General features: G+C 40.2%; 1 protein-coding gene across 2 annotated transcripts in view; it reads left to right on the top strand.

Annotated features, from left to right (window-relative positions):
• The first annotated feature begins 2517 nt into the window (after window positions 1–2517).
• The window catches only part of SYT1 (synaptotagmin 1), a 339701-nt gene continuing 315660 nt past the window's right edge, over window positions 2518–26558 (top strand). The window contains exon 1 of one of the 2 annotated variants that reach the window (XM_063396421.1): window positions 2518–2900. The gene's annotated coding sequence lies outside the window, so the exon portion shown is untranslated. The remainder of the gene's footprint in view (window positions 2901–26558) is intronic. The other variant, XM_063396419.1, reaches the window with a different exon arrangement.

Here is a 26558-nt window from a genome sequence, read left to right as displayed (position 1 = left end):
TTTTATTCAATTTTTTTCGTGACGCCCCTGTACCTTTGGCTCAGTCAAAGTTTAAAACAAAACCAGGACATATGAAGAATATAATGGAGTCTAGTTCTTCATTTGTATGTTGTAGGATTCCTGATGGAACTTCTGAATGGTAGACACTATTTAAAGTTCTCTTCTGGTCCACTAAAACACATTAAAAAATTAAAATTCCAAACAAAACAACAGAATAGGGTTTAGAATACAATTCCTTCTGGATTTGCATGTTTCTTCTTTTTTTTTTCATAATAGGATACCTTCTTCTTCCCTAGACACAACTCTGGAAGAGTTAATAATAATAAACATAGTGATCTATGTTTCATGAGTTTAGAGGCTAGCATTTGGCTAGCACTGCAAGCATTCAGTGGCTCCTGAGCTCTTCTAGAGCATCCTTGTCCATTCAGGATATGCATGTCATTCCTCAAGCCTCACAGATTCCCTTGGTATAATTAACATAATGACTGGATAGCAACTACCCATTTCCTTGAAAATGGAGTGAAATAAAAATTGCAGGACTGAAAACCTCTTTCTGTATGAATAAATCTTTAAACTTGAAAGAAACTGAAGGAAGCAACTTTTGCAGCAACTATTTCATTGCAAACAGCCAAGCTCAGAAAATAAAAGGCAAAAACTCTCCCAGCCCCTACAACAGCTGGTTTGGGGAGTTTCTTTGTTGTTGATGGATATTTTTTTTTTAACATAGCAGAACAATTATGTATGGACTACCATAGCCAGAGAGTGCAAAAATGATGGTATACTCTTCAAGGCTACTACTAGATAGCATTTCTGCTCCTTACTGTCTGTACACTAAGGAAGGGCCACTGGCCTCCAGTGATGTCTCTTGTCTTTGCTCAAATACTAATACAGCATATGATGTGTCATGCCTTGTGAATGTAAGACTCCCACAGACTTCTGGCTGTGTGGCTGTTAGGAACTCAGCATCAAGTCCTCATAATTACTAGCACTGAAATGTGTGGGTTTTTTAACTGACCAGATAAATGATCCTCGAGAAAATAATCTTTGGTATCTATTGTATTGAGACAGAGACAACAGCAACCCTTTGAAATCATACAGGGTAATCTGAGCACAGGTGACACTTCTGAATATGCAGTTTGAAATATGGTTTTCCTCCTTTCCATAGCTAAGTAAAAGCTTTACAACATAATTTCTTTGCATTTGCTTTCCTTCTCTCCTCTCACGATCAAATGTGCCCATACAAGAAAAACTGCTCTTCTGACTAACAGACATAAGAACAAATGTGATCAGAAAAACTCAACCGGAAAAGGGCTGTGAATTGGAGTCAAACCCCAGCATGAAAGTCAGGATGGGGAATAGCAGAATACAGTTCTGTTGAAGGCACAATAAGTCACCTACGAGATGTGCCTGGGGGCTGCGTGACTTTCTCAGTTACCTGCTGACGATGGCAGACAGACTCGTCTCTTTGCCAACATCTGCTATCTATATTAAGATGTACTTTAGATAAATTTCACTCTCGTGTACTAACTGAAACCAACTAAATGGTTGTGAAATATATTACTACTTTCTCAAGTTTTCTTAGAACAACTGTAATCCAGCAGGATCACGTACAGTAGTGCATCAAACCTGGGCGACAACCTGTATGTTCAGTACCCTGTAACAATTAAAGGTTGTGGGAAACACTTGCATAAATACCACCCTGTTATGTTTGCAATTTTGCAGGTAAAATTGTTTTCCTCCTCTTTGAGGAATATTGCTTGTTATCCTCTTTGAGGATATAAATGCAGCAATAATATATGCTGAGGAACAAAGAACTTTAGTCTGTTGTGTTTTTAAAAGCTAAGCTTACATCTAAATCTATTTCCATTTCCCTCTGGAGCCCGAGCAACTTTTTATGTTATATTAAACATTAGACAAATAGGGTAGATCTAATTAAAAGTTGAAGAAATGTGCTTCCCTTAATTGAATTTGTTACAGTTACATTTTGCAGACCAATGTTAATCAAAGCTCCGGTTCAGAGTGGATGGATCAAGGGAATTAGGTTAACCCTTGCACGTCCTTACCTGAACACGCGACACAGCCTGCTCTCGCCTAAGCCACAGACGCCCATCACGACTCCCCGCTCGGTCGCGACTGCCCGGGCGGGCGGCAGCGGGGGCAGTGCCGCAGCTCGCTAACAGAGCCAGCTGCGCCTGCCGGGGCTCGCCGCCCCCCGCGCCCTACGGGCGACGGCCCCGCCGCGCCCGGCCCGGGGCACCCGCCTCGCCCGACGGCCGCCGGGCTTGTGGCACGGCGCCTCGTGCCGCCCGGCGGCAGCCCCGCGGCGGCCCGGGGAGGCCAGCCCTGCCGCCGAACGCGGGGATACCCTCCTCATCCTCCTCATCCTCCCCATGCTCCCCCTCGTCCCCCGCCCGCCGCCTCCCGGCCCCGCCCGACGGGGCGGACGGGGACCCGCGGCCGCGGGATGGGCGAGGCCGGCGCGGCGGCTCCACCCTCGGTGGGCGCCGGGCGATTGGCCGCGGGAGCGCGTCTCCCCGCCCCGCAGCCAATGAGGGCGGCGGGCCGGGGGTGATGGGCTGCCTCTCGCGGGAGGGATTCCTGGAGACGCTGCAGTGTGGCGGCGCTCCCGGCGCCGCGCAGCCCCCGTGCCGCCTCCGCCGCCCCGCCTGCCTCGCCTGCCTCGCCTCGCCTCGCCCTGCCCGCCGGCGGCCGCCACCGCCGCTGAAACTTAACGCCCGGCGCGCCGCCAGCCCGCCGAGCGCAGGGGCCCGGGGCAGCCCGCCTGCCGTGCCGGGGGCGGTCCGCCCGCGCCCCGCCGAGCACCGCAGCCTCGCCCCGGGAGCTGCCGCCGTGGGGAGAGGCTGAAGGACGGAGCCGGCTGCGCCCGCCCCGGTTGCCAGGTAAGGCAGCGCTCCGGGGCCGCCCGCGGCCGCGCCCGGGCGGCGTCGCCTCGGGCGGGGAGGACTGCCCGCTGCGCGGGCGGGGGGAGCGCACACGCTCCGGGGGCGGCTGCAACGCCGCCCGCCCGCCGGCTCTGCCCGCACCGCCGGGGGCGGGGGCCCGCCCCCGGGGCGCTCCCGGCGGGGGTGGGGGCGTTTACGGGAGGGGCGACACAGACAAAGGGGACGCCCGCGCCCCCCCCCGCCGCCCTCCTTGCTCCCCGCCCTCACGGAGCTCCGGCGTCGCCCCCCGCCCCGGCTGCAGGAGAGGGGAGCCGTCCGCTCTGCATCCCTCCATCCCTCCGCGCCGCTGCCCGGAGCGGGCGCCGAGGCGGCCGCCGGGCCAACTTGTTTCTGCGGGTGTCACCTGGCCGCTGGCACCGCCGAGCCCCCGCCCTGGGCAGGGTGGTCTGTCCCGACGGTCGCCCTGCTCGAGGGCGGTGGGGCGCGGCGGTGTGCCCCGCCCCGGCGCTGGTCTTCTGGACCGCAGGACAACAGCTGATCTTTTATGTATCAATTCACAAAAGCCTTTCCCACATTACTTAGAAAGGCTGTCAGGCTAATGTGTTTTCTTTCCATGCAATTTCATCTTCTCTGACATTGTTTCCTTCATACCGGGTACCACTTGCTCTGCTCTGGTTTGGGTACCTTCTGTTCTGGTTCCTAGGCGCACACGGTATAGGTAGGGGATCAGCGCTCTGTTTAAAAGTTAATTTTGTCTATCAAACTGTACTAGGTACAGTAGTAAGAAAGTGACAAAGAATGTTAATATTTCTTTTGTTTCCAGCCTTCTGAAATAAAGATATCAAACGACTGCTAGCTTCTGGTAGTCAGTATAGTAAATAAATTAAATGTAGTCATTGGAATGAGCAGTTTATGGCACTTTCCGCAATGTGTAGTTCAGTCATCTCTGGTACAAGCTGCCTTTTGCTATTATTCATCAGAGCCAGCTGAGTGATTTCTGTCAGATGGGAAGCGGTAGAGAGAAATCTCTAGGTAGATGTAACTGAAAAGCTTTCCAAGTACAATCCTAAATGAGCACAGAAAAGCACTTGGCCACAATCTCAAGACAGATGTTGGCATCCAAATAAATCATTTCTTTTGATTGTCTCGGGGATGTCAAGTTTTATTTTCCTTTTTTAATAGCCATTTGCGTGTGAAGAAGTAGCTCTGTCTTTATTACGTTGTAAACTCGATGCAAAACGTTGTAGTGCAATAATATTTCACTGTCTCTGAAACAATATTTTCTGTACAAAGGTCAGTAGAGTAGCTTTAGATACATGTACATGTTGCAGATGACAAGTGGACTACTAATCTGCAGCGGTGATATTGATCCTCAGAGCTGCTGTGCAGTGTGCCATCCATGTTGCATGTTAATCTCTTATGCGCTGTTTAAATTGCTTTATTGTCCGAGAGAGTTACTCTGTCCTCGGAAAGGGAAGATGGTACTTGTAGACCCAAGGGGAGTTCCCTTTCCCCGGTGAGTTGACATCTAGAGTTACAGATGGGCAGTTGTTCTAGGAGTGTCCCTGGAAAAGGGGAGGGGGGGGAGTTTTTGGGTACAAGGACAAGTAGGCAGGGAACTAATTTGCTTCTGAGGATGTGAAATGACATCTCCTGCTATGCTTAAATAAACCTGCTCAGGAAAAGCATGAGGAGATTGCACATGTGTCTAGAATAGCATTTTCTGCTCTTTCTTGGAAACAAATGACCTGATTTTATGTCTTGAGTCAAGTATATATTTTTTTTGTTCAAAGCTTTTTGGGTTTTTAGTTCTGTTAGTAGTGTCTGAGGGAAATATACTTTAATGTGGTCTATTACTTGGCGTGTGGTATAGTTGCTCAAAATTTGCATGCATACAATTCACAAATTGAAACTATATAGCTTAAAAACATAGTGTAGGCAGCTTAAGTGAGAAGAGATAATTTCCAAAAGAACCACAGGGCACAAGATAATGACATGCTGTAGGAAATAATCATACTCCTGCACTTGCAAAAGCATGAAATGTTCCAGTGTAGCCATTTCATACAAGCCAAATTTTCCTTCACATTAAGAGCGCCTAAGTGAGCCTTATTAATGTTTGATGCGAAAGATGCTAAATCCATTTCAAGGATTGATACTGGAATTTAAAGAGGTAGGTCACAGACTAACAGAGCAGTTCTAATATTTCCTTAAAACAAATGTGAGAAATAATCAGTTGCCACATATGGCATAGCCGTACAAGTGGGATATAGCCTCCTGTGTAACACTGATGGGCAGGAAACCCCTTAAACCCACGAATATAGAACAGTGAATTTAACAATCAGAAATGTTTGCCTACCTTAATCATAACTTAAATCAGATGTAAGGGATGACCAAAAAGATGCTCAGTGTTGGTTAGAGTAGTCAAGGTGTGAGATAAGGGAACATTGTGTTTGTCAGAAACCTAGGGGGGGGCGGAAAAAAATCTATATTCTTCCAGCTAGCATAGAGACACCGGAAACATAAAATCAATTTTTATGGTCTTTTGGCAGGGTTGGCTGTAATAAGTAAAAAGAAGGAGCAGCTTAGTGTCTTGGCAGAAGTTTTTAAGCCACTCAGCTGTACAGAACTCAGTTAATTGATGTTTCCTCACATGAAAATGAAGCTCTTATTTAGCATATCGTTGTCCATTCAGCAGTCTGCTTAGAATTTTAAAGATATTTCTATGTAGTTTTGTATTTGCATGCATGTTTAAGCACACAGATAAACTCTTTACTGGGAACTGCTTTCTGAATAAAGGGTGCACGCAACCTCGTATTACATGCTGTGGAAGAGACATTAAAGTTTGTGATACAAATGAAAGAGACAAGAAAATATTTCTGCATATCTGGAAGAAAAGCATGGAGGAATTATTATGCATGGATACCATGATCTCCTTCCCTCTGCTGGTGATGCCTATATAAATATGCAGTTTCACAAAGAGATACTTCATCCTTTGATTTTACTTTGATTCTCTATAGAGTGTTTATTTTAGACATAACTCTGTATCTAGGAAAAAACTTAATTGGAAATACAGATAAGGAAGCAAACTATCAATTCGTGTTTACAGCTGACATTTACTAAAGATACTCGAGGTTAAAAAAAAAGCATTTGCCAGACTAAGTAAACAAAGCATTAGGTTTACAAATATTTTTGGGATCGTTAGGTACAAATGTCATCTTTGCTGGAGTAATACCAGACACCAAAGCAGAATGCATTAGGAGGACAACTGACAAGGGTTTTTCATGATTTCTTCTGGTGATAGGCTAAGAGCAGGCTACAGGCAATCTCTTTCAGGGAATACATGGATTAGCTGAGCAATTTGTGCAGCAGCATTTGGAAAAAAATTTTCTTGTTTAAATAATAAAAGAAGTAAAAATATTTACTAATACTATTTTTTTCTTTGAGTCCTGTGATGACTGAAAGCTGGATGGGAACTGTAATAAGAATGTCTCCTTACGTACTACTTTTGACAAATGTTTAACCAGTATGTTTTAGAGGCTGGCTTTTCTCTTCTGTCGTTTTCCCCAAGTACCTTAAGGAGGAGCACATGGATGGCTTATGAGAGAGCTGACCATTTTTCTTAACCTGTTTTCTTATCACTGCCAGTCTGGAGGTATTTCCCTGAAACAGCAGGCACTGAACACTTCTCCCTCTCCATACTAGAGGGAGTGGTGTTGCCATCTTTTAAATTCTCAGAGAATTGCAAACTTGGGATGCCACTTCTCTTTTCTAAACATCCCTGAACAGGCTCAGAGAAATCTCTCAGAACATGAAATAAATCTGGAATGTCTCCTGTACAGTGTAGTTACCTGATAAGCTTCTAGTATTTATAATATCTTTTTAAATGGAGAAGATTTAACAAATTTTTAGACAGTCACAAGAAATTATCCAAATAATTAATCATCTCTGAATTATTATTTTATATAAACATTTCAGGAAAACAAAATTTTATTTAGGAGAGTGACTAAATCCAGTTTGGTTCTTTTAAGGATGCTGTCTGTAAATTTCCTGGACACTATTCAGGATTTATGGCTAAATGTATTGTAGTAGCTCTAAAAATGTAGCCATGGCTATAGTGACTGGGTAGTACAGTGCCTCAAAGCTGCTCAGTGATGTTTTAATGAATTGATTAAAAATCCACTTCCAAGCTCTGTTTTGCACCTTTATCTTAAGGGTATTGTTTTTCTGTAATCATGTGGTTGAAAATTCAGTGTCGCAGTTGCAAAATGGGAAAGCTGATAACCATTCCTCAGCTTGGCTCAGAGACGTGAGTTTACCCATGAACTCTCATATCCATGTCTTTAAGTAAGAATGCAGATAGTGCAGTTAAAAATAATTGGAGTGCTTTTGTGCAAAGCACTGTGGAAATAAAGATTCCTTGACAAGTGGCTTATCTGGTCTGTGTACAGATGCACACTAGGTCTAACTCTTATTTGGAAAACTTAATGACCACGAGTAGCATGTAGGGTTTTTTTTGTGTTTTGGAGTTGATTTTTTTATTTGGTTGGTTTGGGGTTTTTTTGTGGTTCTTTGTTTGTTTTTTGTTTCTACTTCTTTCCAAAGCTACGGACAGCATTTCTTTATAAACATTTATTTCTAGGATAAACTCTTAGAGTTGGGAGGAATTCTTAAAATACATGATGATACAGGTGGAGAGGGGGAGGGTTGTATTTTTAAATTTTTTAAAGGATAAAGTGATGAGGAAAACTTAGTGGTATGATGTGTTGGTAGAAGACACAATATATTGGCAAATAGTGGAGAGTTAAAGAATGATCGTGTAATACATCCCAATCAAAAGAGTTTTGAAACTTCTTTTTGAGTTAAAAAAGAACTCTTTTGTTTCTTGTTGAAATTGTAAGCTTTGTGTTTTGAATTCAGTAAGACATTCTATTTAGTTCAGGGTGATGTTCTAGTTGTAAAAATAATACTGTGGGACAGCACTATTGTCCATTTGAACAGAGTTTTTTTTTCCACGTAATAAATTGCAGAACAGACAGTGTATGGGGAATTGCCATCTCCATTATTCCAACTCTTTTCATTACCTTTGACAATGATCTGGAATAAAATACAAAATCCATATTCATGAGAATACTTCTGGGTTTTTTGTGCCAATTTTAATAAAGTTGGAAAAAGTGCTATCATAGACTGATTTCATTTGGTTTCTCATTCTACATCTGAATGTGTTTTAACAAAGTGCACTGTAATACTTTTGGCCACTTCTGTGGGAAAAAAAGAAGTGAGTCTCCCCTAAATACTGGTTCTGAGAAGGATTTGGGATTATAGCTGGGTAACATGACCTGCTCTTACTTTAAAGAGAAAAGAAGTTGTATGCAGCTGTAAACACTGACTGGAGTGTTGAGAGTAGGCAGGGTGTGTAACTCAGAAAGGATGCTGGACTAGAATTTGTTCAGAGAAGGGACTTGAGTTGTCTCAGTTGAGATGTCTAGTCTGTTTCCTAATGGGACTCCTAAACGCTTACCATTCTCTGGAAAGCTGGATATGCCGAAAGGCTCCCTGATCCCCACACAGTGAAAATACTGGTAATAAGTTGTATTTACTGATACATAAAAGTTCACACAGCAACGTGGCTGGGCACACAAGCTACAAGAGCCCAGACTCAAAATAGGGTATCAGTGTTTTGTCCATCAGAGTAGCAAGTATATGAGCTTACTGAACGGATGGCACCTTTCTACTTGAAGTCTGTAGACAAGTATTTTCTTTTCTTTTAACTAGACCAGGTACAAGTTCTAGATTTGATGTTGAAATTGCTGGATTTGTGATTTGTGTTAATCCTTGAGAATGGAGGAGGTAATCACCTGTCCTTTTGACCTAAAAATCACCAAGTTGAACTTGCTGCTATTAACTCCTATTGTGTCTCTTGGATTAAATAGCATTTGTTGTAAAAGATGTGACATGTTGTGTAGTGTGAAGAGGTTCTCTCTGAACTTCCTTTAAGCTGCTCTTGTATGTTATAATCCTATTTCGAAAGTCCATTGTAACTGATGAGAAATTTTTGGTTATTTATCTAACTAGTGTTTATCTTTGAGACCTGATTTAAAGCCCCTTGAAGTTGCTAACCTTTCTTTTCATTTATTTTGTTCCTCTGTTGTGTCCTAAAGCTATAAATTGTGCCTATTAGCAAGTGCTACACTTAAAAAGAGAATTCCTGTTACTCTTTAGGGTGTGGGAGTGCCCTGTGTCTCATGGTTATGGCCTGGATTTCTGTAAATAGGCTTTAGTTTCCAGGTGCCCATCAGGGAGATGATACCAGACGGACCATTCTGGGTTTGGAGCTGGCTGTGCAGGTGGTAAACTTTGTGGCTGGCATCTGAAGCAGAGGATCCTGTTGTGATTCTGCTTTCAACCAGGATAAACTTGTCTTGATTAGCATTTTCCATGTCCTCTTCCCATGTGGCAGGTTAGGGATAGTTAATTGGTGGTAGTGGTCAGACAATGGGTGTCTCTGATGAGGGGAGCATTTTGAGAGCGTACTCCCACTGGATTGCCAGAGATGGCCTCGAATAGTCCAGCCAAGGGTAGAAGGCAAATGTGTTTTTTGACTGCAAGTGGAATATTGGCTGAACTGCAGGATTTCTAGATACTGAAATTAAAGTTTATTTATTTTCTAACAGCCCAAATATTTAATTAAAGATATGTCTGTTATACTGTTGCATTTGATAACTGTATCTGGGACATACCAATATTTCCTTATGAAAAGACTGACAGTGGATGCCTTTCTTTTTGAGATTTTTAATTTCGTCATAGTTGTTTTTCATATGCTAATAACAAGCAGTTACCTTGGACTTGCTCATCATCTTTGAGTTTCTTACTTCATGCTTTGTTAGCTTACTCAGCTGCTAGTTAGAGCAGAGAAGCACCAGGCAATATCCATGTGACCTTGACAGAGGTCACTTGCTTCTTCATGATGTGCTATAGCTGACTAAGGCCTTTGCTGCTCTTGTCTTGTATATTTGCTTTATTTTTGTAAATCTTGCATAACAGGATTGATCTGTTTGGGGTGTTTATTAATGTGTATTTACTGCTTTTTTTTTTTTTTTTTTTAGCTTACTGAGAAAATGCTGATAGTGAAAAATTGAAGTAAAATCATCTGGAACAAAACCCACCTGAAGTCACATGCTATAGTTTTTTCTTGCATTTGCCATTTTCAAAATATGTCTGGTTTTAATAATGGGCTTACTTTCATATCTGATATGCCATTATTTGCTTTATAAATCATATACTGGCTAATAATTGTGAGGTGTTTATTCAAAATTAATTATTCTTTATAAATATTGATGCAAGTTGTGTTATAGGTGAGCAATGCATAAAATTCACTATGGAAATCAGCTTTTTAGAAGAATAATAGTACAAATATTTTATCTTTACATCAAGCACCTACAACACAGATTTTTGAATTGAGCACTGCTTATTCATGTAGTGTCAATTAGATTTTAAAGCAAAAACCAGCTATACATCCATCTAAACTGATGAACCAGTCTTTTGCAGTAATAGTAGGGACTGTCTGCACTGTTACTGAAGGATTCAAATGAATCCCAAAACTTTTCTCTGCCTTTCCAGGTATCTGTCCATCAGATGCTGGTGTTCCAAAATGTGTGTATTGCATGTATGTGAAAGGAATAACAGTTGGCGTAATTTTAATGGAACATGTCAGTATTATTACTCTGGTTAATAGATATTTTGAATTTCCTTTCAGTATTAAAATGAGACTTGGAGCAGTTAATTTGCTTTATGTTGAAATTTGACTTTTAAAATGTCTATGTGCTTCACCTACTTTTAAAACAACTTATGAATTCAGTTGTGTTTACTGATTTCACAGAACAAAGCTAAATTATTTGCTGGAAGGGATCAACACCTGACATTCCCTAGTCTGTGGTGTCACTCCTTCCACTCAATTCTCTGACTCTTTCTGTGATGAAGAAGAGTAGTCTTTACTGGGGAGGTAAAAATCCAAAGACTTGGCATATTTTGCATTGTTTGCTTTAGGGGCTTCAAGTAGGTGAATGTGTAAGTCTGAAAGGATGAACTCAAGGGTGGACAGAAAAGTCATAGTTGGATGTAACGAGTACTGAGCCTAGGTGAGATTGTTGTAGTTAACAAATTGTTTAAGGTTTTGTCTTCCAAATTCCAATTTTGTCTTCCAATTGGCCAAATATGGGCTTTTTCATGGGTCTTTTTGGGATAAGTGTATTGATCATTCTGAATACCTTAGGGATTATGCTGATGAAGTAATACAAGAATTTATCTTCAAACTGTGAAAAATATTAGCTTAGCCTGTCCTACTTATAACTGTAGTGCTGTTAAGATACTTACAGGTAGTTTCTTCAATCAGATTTGGAGGTAATTGTATTGAATAAATTCTAGGTACAAAGTTTAGGAGTTTGTATAGTAAATAGTGCTGAATTGTGCTTAGTGTTTATCTTAAGCTGTAGTACTTACAAAAAAGGAGTAGGGGAGTACACTGAAGCTTTTCCAGTCCTAAAGACCATCAGCAAGTTTACTGATTGTGGTTAGTCAAGTCAAGCTGTTGGCCCATGGTTATTGGCTGTGTGAATTTTCTGTACTTCTGTGTAGCAAGATGAGGAGGAACAAGAAGTGATGGGCTTAGCAGTGAGGTGTGTGAGTGGAGAGGCTCCGTGTTGTTCCATGACAGTCAAACATTCCCTACCTGTTGGTGCTGAGGTAAAGATGATGACCTACACAAACTCCACCTAGCAGAGTTAGAACTAAATCTTTGTCTGGTTCCAGCAAGTTAGTGTCTAAGACTAACATGTAATAAGCATATTCACCATATGAGACACACCTTGTACAGTCACAGCATGCACAGTTGCTATGAGTTTTAATAGAAGTAAATACATGTGAGTTTTTCCCCTCAATAATGCACAGAAAGAGAGCCTGAAATAAACGTGCCAAATTTTTTCCTGTTACAAAACAACTGCTTCAGGCCACGTTGCTTTTTCCATTGGGCTTGGTCTGATATTGTTCTTGCAATTCTGGCTTGCATAGACCAGAATTCTTGTTAATGTATTTCTAGTGAATCATATTTTTTTTTAGATGAGCAGAATTATGTCCCAGAAATACAGTTCTATTTTTTTCCCTTCAAAGCATTTTTATAGTTGAGTTGGAAGACTGCATAAAAAGTCATTGTCACCATCACTTCAAATAGCTATTTAGGCTTTTTTAAACCTGTTTACCTGTTTTTGTAGGCTGCTTGCTTGCCTGGACACGTGGGAAAAATCAAAAGCAAACATCATAATGTGTGGTGGCCATGTTCCTTCTTTCTTCTTCTTTTTTTTTTTTTTTTAATTTTATATTATTTTTATGGATGCTTTGCTAACACATGAATTCCAAATGTGGGTTGTAACCGGTGACAGCTGTTTCATCAAGAGCTGCTTCGTATTTGCAAGGAACAGTGTTTGTTCTGCAGTCTCTTTAGAACAGGGCCTGACATATCTTTTAATGTGTTTATACTGTGCCTAACATAATAGGATCCAGATCTTTGACTGGGGAAGTGGACTGTTGTGCAAAAAAACAAACAAAAAAAAATTAGCTCAAATGTTGGAAAAAGTGCCATCACTTAAGGCCCACAGAGATCAATAAACAACTCACTGCTGTAACCATATCAATCCTCTCCTTCAAAGGGATTTTAATTGTATCATGGAAACTTCAGACATGTGAATGTAAGCACTTGTCTGTTAGGTTTTCTGCCAGATACGTTTTGCTGGTCATTAAGTACTCTTCATACTAGGGGATTTGGACATCTAGTTTGGAGGTCTGTTTAGAGAGCTGAGTTACTCTTTACCTTCATCTTCACATAAATGATAAAATTTTCAGTTTTAAGTAGAAGAAAGTTTCCTGTTTCCTGGTAATCATGATTTGCCATTTTCCAGTTGAAAACTAAGTAAGCTGTTTGACTCGCTACTGAAGAAAGCTATTTTATGTATAATGCCATGCTCACAACTGGTATTTGAATTATTTACAGGTGGGATGGTACAAAGCACCTGGATTTTAGCCTTCTGCGGTCAGGAAGGAATTTATGTGACATAAAGGAGATAAACTAGTTTCAGCTGCTGTAATGCTTAAAAGACTAGCTACTTCATACCAGAAAGTAGTTTTTGTCATAAAGGAATTAGCAAAATTGTGCTACAGTACAGGGAAGCAGCAGCTTCCCTGGTACAAGACCCAGTTTATCTGTCCAGAGATTGATGTAATTATTGGAGATTTCTGCTCTCCCCCTCAGTGAGAGGATGACACAGAACAACTAGTAGTACTATGATATGTGATATTGTAAATGGGCAAAACAAATACAAAGTCAAAACCATAGCTGCCCAGATAGCCTGTCTCGAATGTATGTGTGAAGACTTCAGGTAAAGGTCTTAGGAATAGCTTTTTGTGAAGAGTGCAAGTCTGTACATATCAGACAGTCATTTATATTATGTAGGCGCCAGTTGAAGTAGTGTCCTATTGATGTGTTGAAACATAAATCCCATATGACCAATGGAGATCAATGGCAGAGGGAGATTAGGATAGGATTCACCTCATTTAAGTTTAAATACCTTCAGAAGGTGATTCATTTGACCTACCTTAGGTGTCTGTCTTGGTGTGGGATGGACTGCTCTCTGGAGCTGTCTGTTCCTTTCCAGTGACTGTAAGAAGTCTGGGATTACTAGATGAGACTTAGCCAACAGACCTGTCCGACATGGGACACTAGAATCCTCAGTGATGTGGCTAAGGCCTTATGGGGAGTCCATGGCAGTGCTGGGAATTGAACCCAAGTTTTCTGGTTCCAAGTTAATGCAGCTGATCACAATGTGTCTGTCTGCAGAATCTTATAGTGCAAGAAGCACTCAGAATAAACTTTTTATCTCAGAGTCTTAACAGTAGTGAAAAGTCTACTATCAGCTCCATGGGTATCTTGTCAGTAAAATTGTAAATAAAGTCCTTTGTGTTGGGAGTGACAATATTTTACTTGCAGTTATGGGCAGTTTGAAGTCAGACTTACTCAGGCAGTGCTGCTGGAAGTGGGCTTCCCTGAGAGGAAATGCCTTATATTACTGTGAATCACAGCTGTTAAGAGGCTCGATGTTTCCTGAAACCTGAATATGAAAGCTGATATGGGGAGTGATAGTGGCTCCAGCAGGCTTTGGATCTTGCCTGAAGCATGCAGGGAGCCAATGAGGTCTGCACAAGTGGTAGCACACTGGGCAGAGTGTGAGAATTGCCTCTCCTCTGGTCATCTGGTCAGTAAAGCTCTCAGAGGAGAGAAGAAAAGCAGCAGCTCAGGTGCTGCTAGTGTGTATTTTCTCTCTCTGAATCTGCAGTAAGTTTTGCACCTGAATGAGCACAACGCATTTAGGGGTTAGCTTGGTTCTTCCTTGCCTGCCTCCCTGCACATACCCAACCCATCCCTTCCTCCCTAACCTAATTCAAGGCTGTAGTTTTAGTGTAGCATGTAAGTGAGATGAAATAATATTTTCTGAACTGTAGTGCAATATTTGTTTAAACAGCTTTGTGTAGTTTATATGCAGAAATCTTCTCAGATGATCCTGTCCAGCTGTGAACCAGAACATCCTAGTAATTCGTGACCCTCTTTAATTCATGGTATCACATTTCTTTATGTGGGAATATACTGTGATTTCAGAGCTTCAGGATGTAAATGTTGGGGGTTTTTTTCCCAATTGATTGCTGTGGTAAAAAGAAGGGGATAAAATGTGCTATATTAAGCTAAAAGAAAAGCTGGCAATGTCAGGAGTAAAATAGGATGTGTATTTTAAGCTTATGTAATTTCTGCCTCTAAAAATTGGAAATTGGCCACTGGTTTCATAGTACTGTGCACAGTAAAAATTGGATCTTTATGTTAGATCTAAAGTAAAGTTAAATCAGAATGGTCTAGAAAGAAAAATCTAGTACTTTGAAAAATTACATTACAGCAAAATGGTTGTCTTGTTCACACAGATCATGAGAATTTCCCATTCTGTTCCAGCCTCCTTTCAGCCACTAAACATGATGATTTCTAGCTAAATGAACCTTTATAAGCTAGACATCAACTATGTATAAATGCAGAACAGTACATCTAAAACCTGTCACGCTGTCAGAGTACAACTGTTTTCTCTACAAATATGGAAATTGTAATTTATCTGCATTCTCTCCTTGCCCTATTTCTCCCCCATATGTTGATATTCACCCATGTGAAAGAGGCCAATTATAGTTTGGCTGTTGTATAAATAATGCAGAAGTTGTCAGTGGCAGAGAAAAATTTATGTTAGAGGACTGAGGCATTGAATAAGGAAATAAAAGCACCTTTTACTGAGGGTAGTGATCTCTGTTTCTATATTACTTCATGTTAAAAAGGGTGTTTAACCCCCCCAACTTTTAGGAGTTATAATCCTTAATCTGAGGACTGTTTTTAATAATAAAATCCTGGTTCAATTTTCAATCAGAATATTATGGTCTGCAGTATTTTACATTTTGGCTTTTTTCCCCAGCCTCTCCTGGAAGCAGGCAGTGGGTCTTTCCCCTTGGGACTGGTGCTAAACAGCACCTGAACTGGAGGGATACCCCAGATCCGTGCTGAGGCTGATAGGGAGTGGGCACCTCTTCCCCTGGCTTTGCGGAAAACATTTGGAAAACACAGTGCAATCTGGAGTCAGGCTACCTTGAAAGTAAATTAATTAGCCTCATTAAAGGTGAAGTCACGAACTTCGGAGCAGCTGGGGTTGATTCTCAGTGGCTGCTGCTGGTAGAGCTGGAGCCTGGGCACATGCTGGCTTGGAGTTGCTGTGAAGTTGGCCAAGCTAAAATTGCACATTGTTAGAGCAGCTTTCATTGGCCTGCGCTTCTGGACGGTGGTCAAAGCGTGATCCCACATGATGGACTGGATTTGCTTTACTTCTTGTCTCCTTCCTCCAGCTGCTGTTTCTGTTGGTGTTACAGAGGCTGCTGTGGCCTTAAACGTGGTTGTACATAAGCACCCACTCGCAAGGTCTGTGACCTGGCATCAGCCTTCAGCAGAACTGCTGGGCTGCCTGGCCCCTGGGCCTGCGGTGCCTCGGACCAAGGCGTCAGCGCCAGATGAACGGAATGCTAGCCTTTGCCTCTCATGTCTGACTCCTTGTTTCGCATGGTGATGATTTTAATGTAGCTAAAAAGGATAGTGACAGAAGGAGATAAAGAAAAGCCATCATCTTTTGTGAGTCAAAACAGGAGTACTTGCTTACCTCCTTTTTTTTTTTCTTTTTTTAAAATTTAATTTGGTTTTTTTGGGAGTTGGGTTTTTTTTTTTGATCAGGAAGCTGCAATTTTCCTCGTTAGCTTTACTTTTTCATGATTGAGCTGTTTGTTTCCAGATGGCTCCTATGTATGCAGGGACAGGGACACACACAGCCCAATCTGTTCAGCTGCCGGCCTTGCATCAAACAGCCCAAGGTGCTGGGCACGCTGACTCATTTGGAGCAGTTGGGCAGCCCCTCCTGTAGCAGGTACTCTGGTGCTTTGATTTCCACATAGGAGGGTTTTTTGTGGAAAGGAGGTATTTCAAGGTTCAGAAACTGATAGGTAAAACGCCAGCCTCCTATCACCTTTCTAATGAAATTGAATTTATCAGTGTTTCTAAATGTGTCTGCTGTAGCAAAGCACTTTGAACTTTTTTTATTCGGGTGTTGGCTTTGGTAAGCTATTTCTCTAATCCATTCTGCTATAGCTGAGTTCTTAGTGTAATATCAGGTATGTCAGGTGAAGTATGTAAACAATTACATTTTTTTCACATTTGACAAAAGCATTGCCCAGAGAACAGTGATGGTGTGTGAAAATACAAAGTTAGCACCATGTGTTTACAGGTACAATGCCAATCTTGTAGCAACCTTAAACAACACCGGCTTTTTTTGTTGAAGCACCCAAATACAATTCTTTGATTGATTTTTACCTCTATGGCTGTTAGGATTTGAATTGACCAAACAGTTTCCGCACATATTTCTTCCCTTACATGTGCCCTTCTCTTCTGTACTTTTTAAAACTGTGAGGGGAGAAAGATGGGAAATGTAATTAAAAACAGATACTGCAACAAGCTCTGGTTAGGAGGCAAGCAATGCTTAATGTACTGTAAAGGCTAAAGAGGTGACCTGTATGTAATCAAAAAGTAACTGTCATTAATGCAGTAGACCAAGTGATTAGGTATTACCCTAATGGAACTATGTTTATGATTGAATGAATGAATCAACTGTTCTTCAGTTGTGAGAGTCTGGATTTCTGAATGTTTCTGTTGTATTTTCCCAGAAACCACAGTGGTGGTTGGGAAGCCCTGAAGTTCCCCTGGTAAGATGCTCATTCTGTGCAGTGCAATGTTCATTTGAATTGCTGAGCATCTGAAAATCCCTCTGACATTAAAATGATCTGTACAAGTGAAAGTGTACCCCTAGCTAAAACACAAGCCTCTGAAATGGAAGCGTGAGGTGCCACTAAAAATTACTACTATGTATAGATTTAATTTTTCTGGAAGGTTTTGTTGAAACCTTTCATTATACCAGGTTATTTACCTAAGAGAAATATAGCATATCTGAGCCGAGAAGCTCTTCAGACAACAAATTATTAATATGTTGTCTGAGAATAGAATCACAGAATCATTTAGGTTGAAAAAGGCCTTTAGGATCATTGGGATCATTGAGTCCAACCATTAAAGGTTGTGAAGGTGTACCAGGGAGATAAGGTGAATTTTATGAGATATTCCAAATAGCTTATAAAAAGTGCTTAGTTTTCTGGTAGGTTTTGTTTGTGTTGTTAGGTTCGTTTGTATTGGGTTGTTTGTCTGTTTGTGTGTGGGATTATTTGGGGGTTTTTTGTATGTGTATGTGGTTTCTTTGATTGGTTGGTTCCTTGCTGTCCTCCCAACTCTCCAAACGTTTGAACAATTACAGTTCCTTTAGTCAAAGCAATGCTCTTGAACCCTAGGACTTCCTATTATGTTTAATCAGCAATTGTGAGGTGTTCTGAAACCTTAGTCACCTGGTGGTTCTTGCAGCAAGATTTTGTCTCGAGACTTCTGTAGGGTTTAATTTTCCAAAGTTTCTTTTCAAAATATCACTTAAAAATCAAAGTTGTTCTTACCTCTGCTGTATTACAGCAGTGTATAAAAATAACTCCAAATGTGTAAGTTCAGATGGCTATCACATCGGTGTCTGCAAAAGGAAGTATAAATCCCACATGGAAAACATGAGCACATGATTTAAGCACTCCAGAGAAGGCTGGTTTTTTTCAGAGTCCTTAATGCTGAATGCTAATGAAATAGAGCTTTTAGAAATAAATGTCTGAGTAGCTTTAGTTTTTTGTTCAATAGCAGAAAATCAGTCATAATTCTAATAATTTTTGACACTGAATACTTTAGATGTATCAGTCTTTTGTCAAAATGAATAGTAATTTTTAATTCTGCATATTATAAAAATTAATATAAGCCTGTGAATTGAACATACTTGTGATGAACAGCATTGTACAAACTAGAGTTCATTAAAACTTCCAAATTCCAATTATGCAAGTAACAGGGCCTTAAGATTATCCTTATTGTGGAACAGAATGTCTTAATGTTTTCTGTTGACATCTTAACAAAAACTAAAAGTACTAAAAGTATAAGTAGTTCATATTTTAAGAATGTCAAGATAGGTTTTTTTTTTTCTTTTTTTTAATATTTTGCTTTTATGACCTGATTTAATTGTAGCATTCATAGAATTGGACAATTATTAGGGTTAAGGTGAGAGAAGGCTTCAAGCTGCAAGAGAATCTTGGGGTGATATAGAAACCTGACACAAAATATTTTTATATGGGTAGTTTTCAGTACTGTTTTAGTTCTCAGTAGATTATATGTTTTGGAAGGAAAAAAGTCAATTATGCTGACAATAGCAGTAGTCACACAATGTATAAGGAGTTCAAAGGTTACTTTTCACTCCAAGAAGTAAAGCTGCCCAGGAATTCCCTTCCATGGTAAAAGATTGTGACTATAATTCTGTTCAATTTTAGGTTATGCTTCATTGCTTTTGAAATAGATCTACTTGGGACAAATGCCCAAACTCAAGATGTGGTCAGTGTGCTACCACAATTACTTCATTGTTGAAGAGGTTTCTTTGCCAGAAAAAAGACATCTAAGACAGATGCTACTGTGACAAACAGCTTGAAACTCACTACAATAGATACTGAAAAAATTATTATGGTGAGAAAGTAACAGTGCCAATATTACACGTACTTAACAGTTGTCCTGGCTTAAGCGGTCAGGTTGGGAAACACCACTCAGATGCCTGCTCACTCCCTTTCCCAGTAAAATGGGAAGAGAACTGGAGGGAAGGGCACAGGAAGCAAAATTCAGGGGTTGAGGTGAAGGCATTTTGGTAGTACAGAAAGAGAAGGAAAAACAGTAATAATGATACAAGAATTTGAATATACAAAATGATGGACAGTGAAATGGCTGTAGGTAGTACCCACTGACTGATGCCTTTTCCAAGTATCCAAGCAATGGGGCCAGCTTTCCCCTCAGTTTGTATACTGACCTTGCCATCATATGGGATGGAATATCTCAGTAGTCAGCTGAGGGGGCGTCTGCCCTGGCTGTGTGTTCTCCCAGCTTCTAGTGGCCCCCAGCCTCCTTGCTTTGGGGATGGTGTGAGAAGCAGAAAAGGGCCTTGACTTAGTGTAAACCTTGCTCAGCCATAGCTAAAACATCAATCAGTGTGTTCACAACATTATTTTCTGAAATTCTAAACACAGCACTATACCAGCTACTATAAAGAAAATCACAGCAAAAGCAAGGACACAATCCTGTCCATCTTAAGCATATATGAGAGGCAATACTTGACAGATGTCTCCTAGTTTTGGGAATGAAGGGCAAAATTATTACTATTTAAGCAGGTCAGGATTTGTAAATGACCAGTTCTAGCAGCAGTTCCCAGCTTGAAGCACATTTGGAAGTGTCTTGTTTTCAGCAGGTGCTGGGCATGCATGCTGCTAAAATCAGGCTTAATTCATGCTTGGCCCAAAGGCAAATTTTATTCATCTGTTAGAGAAACTATGAGATAGAGGCACTTTGACCACGTGACTGAAATGACTGTAGAGAACACTGCCTGATGGAAAGCCTGACCCTGTGTTGTGGGCCTGTCTTCCCAATCCAGGGTATTCTGGGTGCTGGTCAGATGCATTCCACGTAAGATCTTTGGGGTGAGTGTAGCTGTACTGTGTAATGTGATCACTAGGTAAAACACACTTTGCTAGACCAGACTAGTGGCTTTTAGCATTTTTGGAGAGTAGTGGGTTTCTACTTATTCCCTGTCACAGAACACTGTTGAATAAAGGTGAATAACATGTTCATAATACATGCTTTGTGATCAGGATGCCTATGTCGTCTGTCCTTGTAATTTTGTCTTCTTTCGTACTTGTAATTGATTTGTACTCCAATTAGTATTTAGTACAGAGTCTCATATATGATACTTTGATTATGCAAACCTGAATGAAATTCCAGATTTCCTCAGGAACAAATAAAATGCAAACTGTGTGGTGGCATAAAATGTTACTAAGAGATTTCTGTTGAGTACCTTTCAGTGCCCTGCTGTTTACATGATCGCTTAATGGAATCCAGAGAGACCAGTCATTAAGCATTTTTTCTTAAGGTGTTGGAAGCAGCATACCTGCTGGTACATCCAAACAGATTTCAGAAAACTATATAAAATCTCAGCAGAAGTCTCTTGCTGATGCTTCATTTCTTATTCTGATTGCATATATGGTCCTGGGAGTCCCACATATATCAGTAATGATGTTGCTTCCTCAGCTGAGTTCAGTGTGCACACGTGACTATGTAGGTCTGTGTGCAGTATACACTGGTGTTGTGCAACTTGCTCACCTTGGCCAATTAGGATGTTTCTAGCCTGGCATGATTGTTTTTCCTGGCCTTGGGCATGTCTTTGCTATTCTTAGGAGCTTGGACATTGCCTCATATTGTGTCATACTGTATTTGCAGGGGAAAAGTTTGGGGATGCTAAATACATGTCATTTAGCTAGGATACTTTGGGAGTGACCTTGAAATATTGTTGTGGGTAGCTACACTGAGCATTATGCATGCAAACAGCCTCTCCACTTCTTCAGAGTGAAGCCTTTGATTATAAACTTTCTGTGGATGTGCAGTCTTGAGGGTGAGTATGAAAATATGTGCATGCAAATATGTGTGAAAATACTGGGTATTTTATATCCTTAGGGATAGCGTGAGCATGTGCAGTTATTTTGTTCAAGCTACCTATATTAGCTGTCCATCAGTTAAATTAGAATTAAAAGGCTGGAATGAAGAATAAAAATGCTTTAGAGGTGCTAAATTAATTATTTTGTGCAAACAAGGTGTTCTTTTAATAAAATAAAATGACATGTAAGGAAGCAACCACAAAGCCTACAAACTGATTGTAATGCCAGTGTCTAGCACCAATAAAACAAATAAGGCTATAAAGAGTTATCCCATCACCTGTTGTATTTTTTTTTCCAAATGCAAATTTCTAAGCTTTTCACATTGGCATGTGCTGAAGTCTTTTTTTGACAATTCTGGGGGTGAAATTGTCAAGAATGTCAAGAATACTAGAAAATTCTGTGGAATAACTGAGCAACAAACTCTCATTGTTCCCATGTTCCTGAAACAAAGGTAGGTTCTTAGGCTTTTGTTCCTAATGGCAGCAAGCACATTTCATAAAACAGCTCCAAAGATTTAAGTGATAATTTCCATTAATAGTGAAAGACTTTAAATTAATGAGTCAAAATAGTTGAAGAAAACAAAACTCCAATCAAATAGCCAACATATTTTGAGATTGTTTACCTCCCCCTAACAGTGTACTGGTCCCTAAGTAAACAGCAATGGCCACTAAAGGACATTGGTTCTCTGCAATCAAATAGTAAAATATTTGAACAGTTAATGGCCGAAGGGTTTTTGTTTGTTTAACCTTGTGCTCAGGCTACTTACTCCAGTTTCTTCAAAGAATCTTCAACACTCTGATGCTGAAAAATCATAATTATTTTGCCATTAGGCATGATAATTTATAATACTTTATTTTGCACAAGAACCTTAATGCCATGTACGAGTTGGGCATCTCAGGTTTTTCAGAAGCTGGAATGGTAGCTCTTCAATGTTGCAAGATGCTGTAAAGATATTTTTTGCTTGGTGCTACCACCTAGCTCCTGTGTTTAGGCAGCCTGCAGGCATTCTCAGGGACTTGGGTTTCAGCAGCCACAAGCCCTCTTCTGAAAAAAAAGTGTGCATGTATCATTCTCGTAAACATATCTCTGTCTGTTTTCCTTCCCTTAAGAAGGGAAAACATATAGGTAGATATTCCTCATGCAGTGATTGGTTCCTTCAAATCCTTCATCTCTCGGAAGGGGTTCAGAATGAAGATAATTGGCTTTTGAGTCTTGTTCTTAGGATTGTTCCTTTATTTTTTCTGGTTTTAAGACACTGAATAAAATACATAAATGGTGACTATTTATTTGGCTATTAATTAAAACAGAAAATGTTTTTATTTCCTCATCTCACCACATTTATGGAGTAAATATATTGCCTACAATTGAACACTGCAGATGCTCAAAACCTACCCCTGGCATACCCTCAGGAGATAGGTAAATGAATCTTAACATACGTGTTCCAAAAGTGCAAATTGAAGCAGTTTCAATGAAGAAATCAAAAGACATGAGTCTAGAAGACTGAGCAAGCAAAAAAACCAAAACAAAAAAAACCCAAAACCAAACAAAAACCCACAAAACTGTCTCGCGTGTTTTTTCCTGTAAAGAACAAATCTCAGTAGAAGGCAGTTTCAGCATGTAGACCGAAGGAGAGAACTGTCAGAATTATTGAAGAATGCCAAATTAAATTGAAGTGAGATTTAAGATGAACTTTTGGAATGACAGTGTGAATGAGAAATGGTTGGGTTAAATCTATTTCCTGCTTTCTCTTCAGAAAAGAAATGCATTATTGGTCTGTATTTATTTTAATACAGCTTAGATGCGTCAGCCAATGTAAGTCTATCAAATAGAAAAAAAAAATGGAAAAACTGTGGAGTATCATAATTTAGCTGATCAGTAGTTTTTGTGACATGTTAGCGTGTTGCTCGTAATTTGTGATGTTTGATACCTAGCTTTGCCGTCTAGTTTTTATGGGCTACTCAAATGCTGCAGATTTAATGAATCTCTCCAGACCATGCATTAGAAAGAAGTATTTTTAATATGTCCATGAACTTGCATGTCATGAAAGAGGTAAAAAAAGTCTTCAGAACACTTGTAATAATGCAAGTTCACAAATTTCTAAAAGCAGAATATAGCACTGCTGTATAACTATCAGTTTCTAAAAGGTTCAGTTTAACAAATACACGATTTCGCCTTCCCACCTTGGTTTCTTGCTGTTTAGAATATTCTGTGCAGTTTCCTTCCAAGAAAACTTCACAAAAACAGGTCAACATAGGGAATAGAGTTAGCATGATCAAAAGAATAGCATTTTCATTTGGTTTTGTCAACTGCTTAAGTGAGTCATACAAGTCCATCTCTCTAAGAGCTAGTTGAGACACTTGAAGTAATACATATAAGATAATGATCCTTCTATAACATCATCTAACAAGGCAAATGTAGTTTCTCACCTTGTATTCTATGTGTTGCTTCATGGTAACAATAAATGTCATTCAAATGCTGTAGTAGAAAGGAAAGCTCAAAATGGTCATTGGAGACAAACCTGAAACACTGCAATAGGAAGGAAGGAAGTTGATAACAAAGTATACTGTTAGTTTATGGCATTGCTTAAAAGGATCTTGTTGTTTTTGGGCTGAGTAAAAAGCAGTGTTATAGATAAACAGATAAAGGACCCACAAACCTGAGGAGCACAAGTTTAGAGTGTGGGTATTCTGGAGTGGCACCAGAACCAGCACTAGTGCTTCTCACAGCTATGGGAACATGCAGGTCTGGAGAGCTGGGTACCTTGTATATGTGCATGTGAGTGAGGAAGTCTGTACATGATGTGGCAACCAGGAGCACATTTTTGCATGACTGTACCACTCAGCAGGGGTGTAAACTCTGTAATGCTGTAAGACCTATTATGCAGAAATGTAGGTGAAGTGATGAAAGTAGTACTGAAACAGGGTTTTTTTCCAGCATGAATACCTGTATCAATTCAAAAAGTCCTGATAAAGCCTTAAATTTGGGGTTTGTGGTCTGGCAGATTTGTAAGGTAGTTTGGAATTTTACATTTTCTGGTTTTGTCTTTGGAAAGAACAGCTTCAACTGATTTATCCAAACAGCGTTTGTAGTTTTTCTGGGACTTAGATGGATAGTTTAAACAATTTTAAAAAATGTATTCTTGTATAACAAGCGTAGAAATATGCCTACATTCATGACTTTTTTTTTTTAATTATTCATTTATTGGTCATTATTGATGCATTCCTCATTATTCCTAGAAGCTGGTGTGTAGTATCACATGTTGAGCTTCATGGAGAAAGTCTAGCTGATTTTTCATTAATCCTTAGCTATTTTAAGAATATTTACCATGGTATTCAAGAAATGTAAATTAGACCTAAAATATGAAACTGGCAGAAAATTTAATTTTACAGATTACTTTTAATGTTTATGTGGTTTTTTTTATTGGGAACTAGAAACTCAATAGCATAGTGAAAAGTCACTTATGTAGTCGTTGTTCATGGAGCTTTAAGTCTTTCAGGGGAAAAAGACCCCAAGTCAACATTCAGTTGCTATGCTATAGTGTGAATGTGAAATGTATATAGAATAGTATAATTTGTAAGTGCAGGAATAGAGTTATAAATGCAAGGAACACAACCAAATTGAGTTTTCTGACTAGACAGCTGCTCTTTCTGCCCATTACTCCAGTGGCATACAACTCCAGGCTGTATGAAAATGTCACATGACAGTTTCAGCTGAAGCAAGTTCAATTAATAGGTGTCACTGGGTAGGGTGTTTGCTCACACAACTGAATATAAACCTGTTTGTGAGTCTAATGCTCAGTAATGACTTCATGTTTTTGTCATTGCCACCTGCACTCTGGCAAACTCTGCAAAAAATGTTGCATCTGGGCCCATAGAAAAGGGTGCTACCTGATTTTTCTTGATGTGATAGGTTCCAATTGAATAGCAACTCCTAGAAATTTTATACTGACTTATATAGTAATTGCTTTTTTAAGTGAAAGTGATACCCAGTTGTTCTGGTGGGGTTGTGTATAAAACTGAGATCAGGCTCTAGCTACTCTGCGTTTTAGATTTGGAAGTCTTTGCTGTGAATTGTCAGTGAATGAAAGTTGAAGTAGTTATTTTAGTAGGAAAGTTATTTAATATGAATAAGCTCATTAATTAGTATTGTGTTGGTAATAATTTGGAAAGATTTCTAAAAAATGCGTCCAGCAAGACTGACTTCACTTACTTTGCTCCATGAACTCAATGGCAAAGCAACAAACCATGCCCAGAGTGTGGGAGCTATCAATATAGGTAACATCCACCAAAGAGGTTATAGCCACTCTGTCTTACTTTTCATGCATTGATTAACTCGGGATCTGGTGGCAGCTTGGCACAGCAGAGAGCCCTGGGTGGGAAGCTGCACATCCCATATCTCCTTCCTGCAGCTGCCCAGACAGTGTGTAGAGGGAGCCTGCCCTTACTGTTCTTCTTCAGGTGGTGGGACCAACGTGGAGGCAGATTAGAAGTTGTAGGGAAGAGGTGAAATGCCTGGTCAAAGGTGTTACAACTTGGAGAGGGCAAATATGAGTCAGGGAAATAGGAAGGAAGAATGATCTGGGAGCAGTTGGTGGAAAGGAAGGGATTGAGGCACTCCCCTGCTTCATTTGCTTACACACTTTGCTATTACTGCAGTAAATGAAGCTGGAATTCTACTGACAGTCTTTTTCACTACATAACCTAAATTAATCCCCAGAGCATTCTGTGTGCTAAATGATGCAGGATCCTGCGGAGAAAAATAGTGGAGCTTTAAAGACTGTGTTGCACTAGGGGGTCAAGTTAACTTTGTACCAGCAATCTTCCTTCTGGCTTCTCTTGCCTTCAGAGTGCTTATCTTAGCAACCATAGCACTATTTTTATCTAACTTTGGGGGGGGGGGGGGGGGGAGGCAGGGAAGAGGGAGTAGGGGCCAAGAGGGATGTGAGAGATAAATTTGTGATAGACAAATTACGTGCACAACTGTAGAGCAGGCAGGAAACATTCAACTGGATGTATTCCCATGGAAGTACAACTCTTCCTGACCTCATTGTGTCTTTGATTTGAGGTGACAATTTTCCTACTACTTTAAAATTTTTATTTTCAAAATACTACAAAAAGACTTACAGACAGAAATCTAGGAAGGGGTTTCCTTAAAGAAGGACTTGTGGAAGGGAGATACCTACAAAATAGTAGTTTGAGTTGTCAGGAAAATGATTTATAAATCCTGGCACATCTTTTCAATAGTCTCTTCTTTCTTATGTAAACAGCCATTGCTTCTGTGTGTGCTGACCCACCTAGCAGACTGAAAGTGAGGACTCTTTTTGAATTATTTAATAGTTGGATTACAAATATTAATCATAATGAGGACTGAAGTATTTTCTTTAGAACACTTTTTGAA

This window comes from Prinia subflava, chromosome 4, assembly GCF_021018805.1.
Source record: "Prinia subflava isolate CZ2003 ecotype Zambia chromosome 4, Cam_Psub_1.2, whole genome shotgun sequence".
NCBI lineage: Eukaryota > Metazoa > Chordata > Aves > Passeriformes > Cisticolidae > Prinia > Prinia subflava.
The sequence above is the reverse complement of the archived record's forward strand: the minus strand, read 5'-3'. Positions and strand labels throughout refer to the sequence as shown.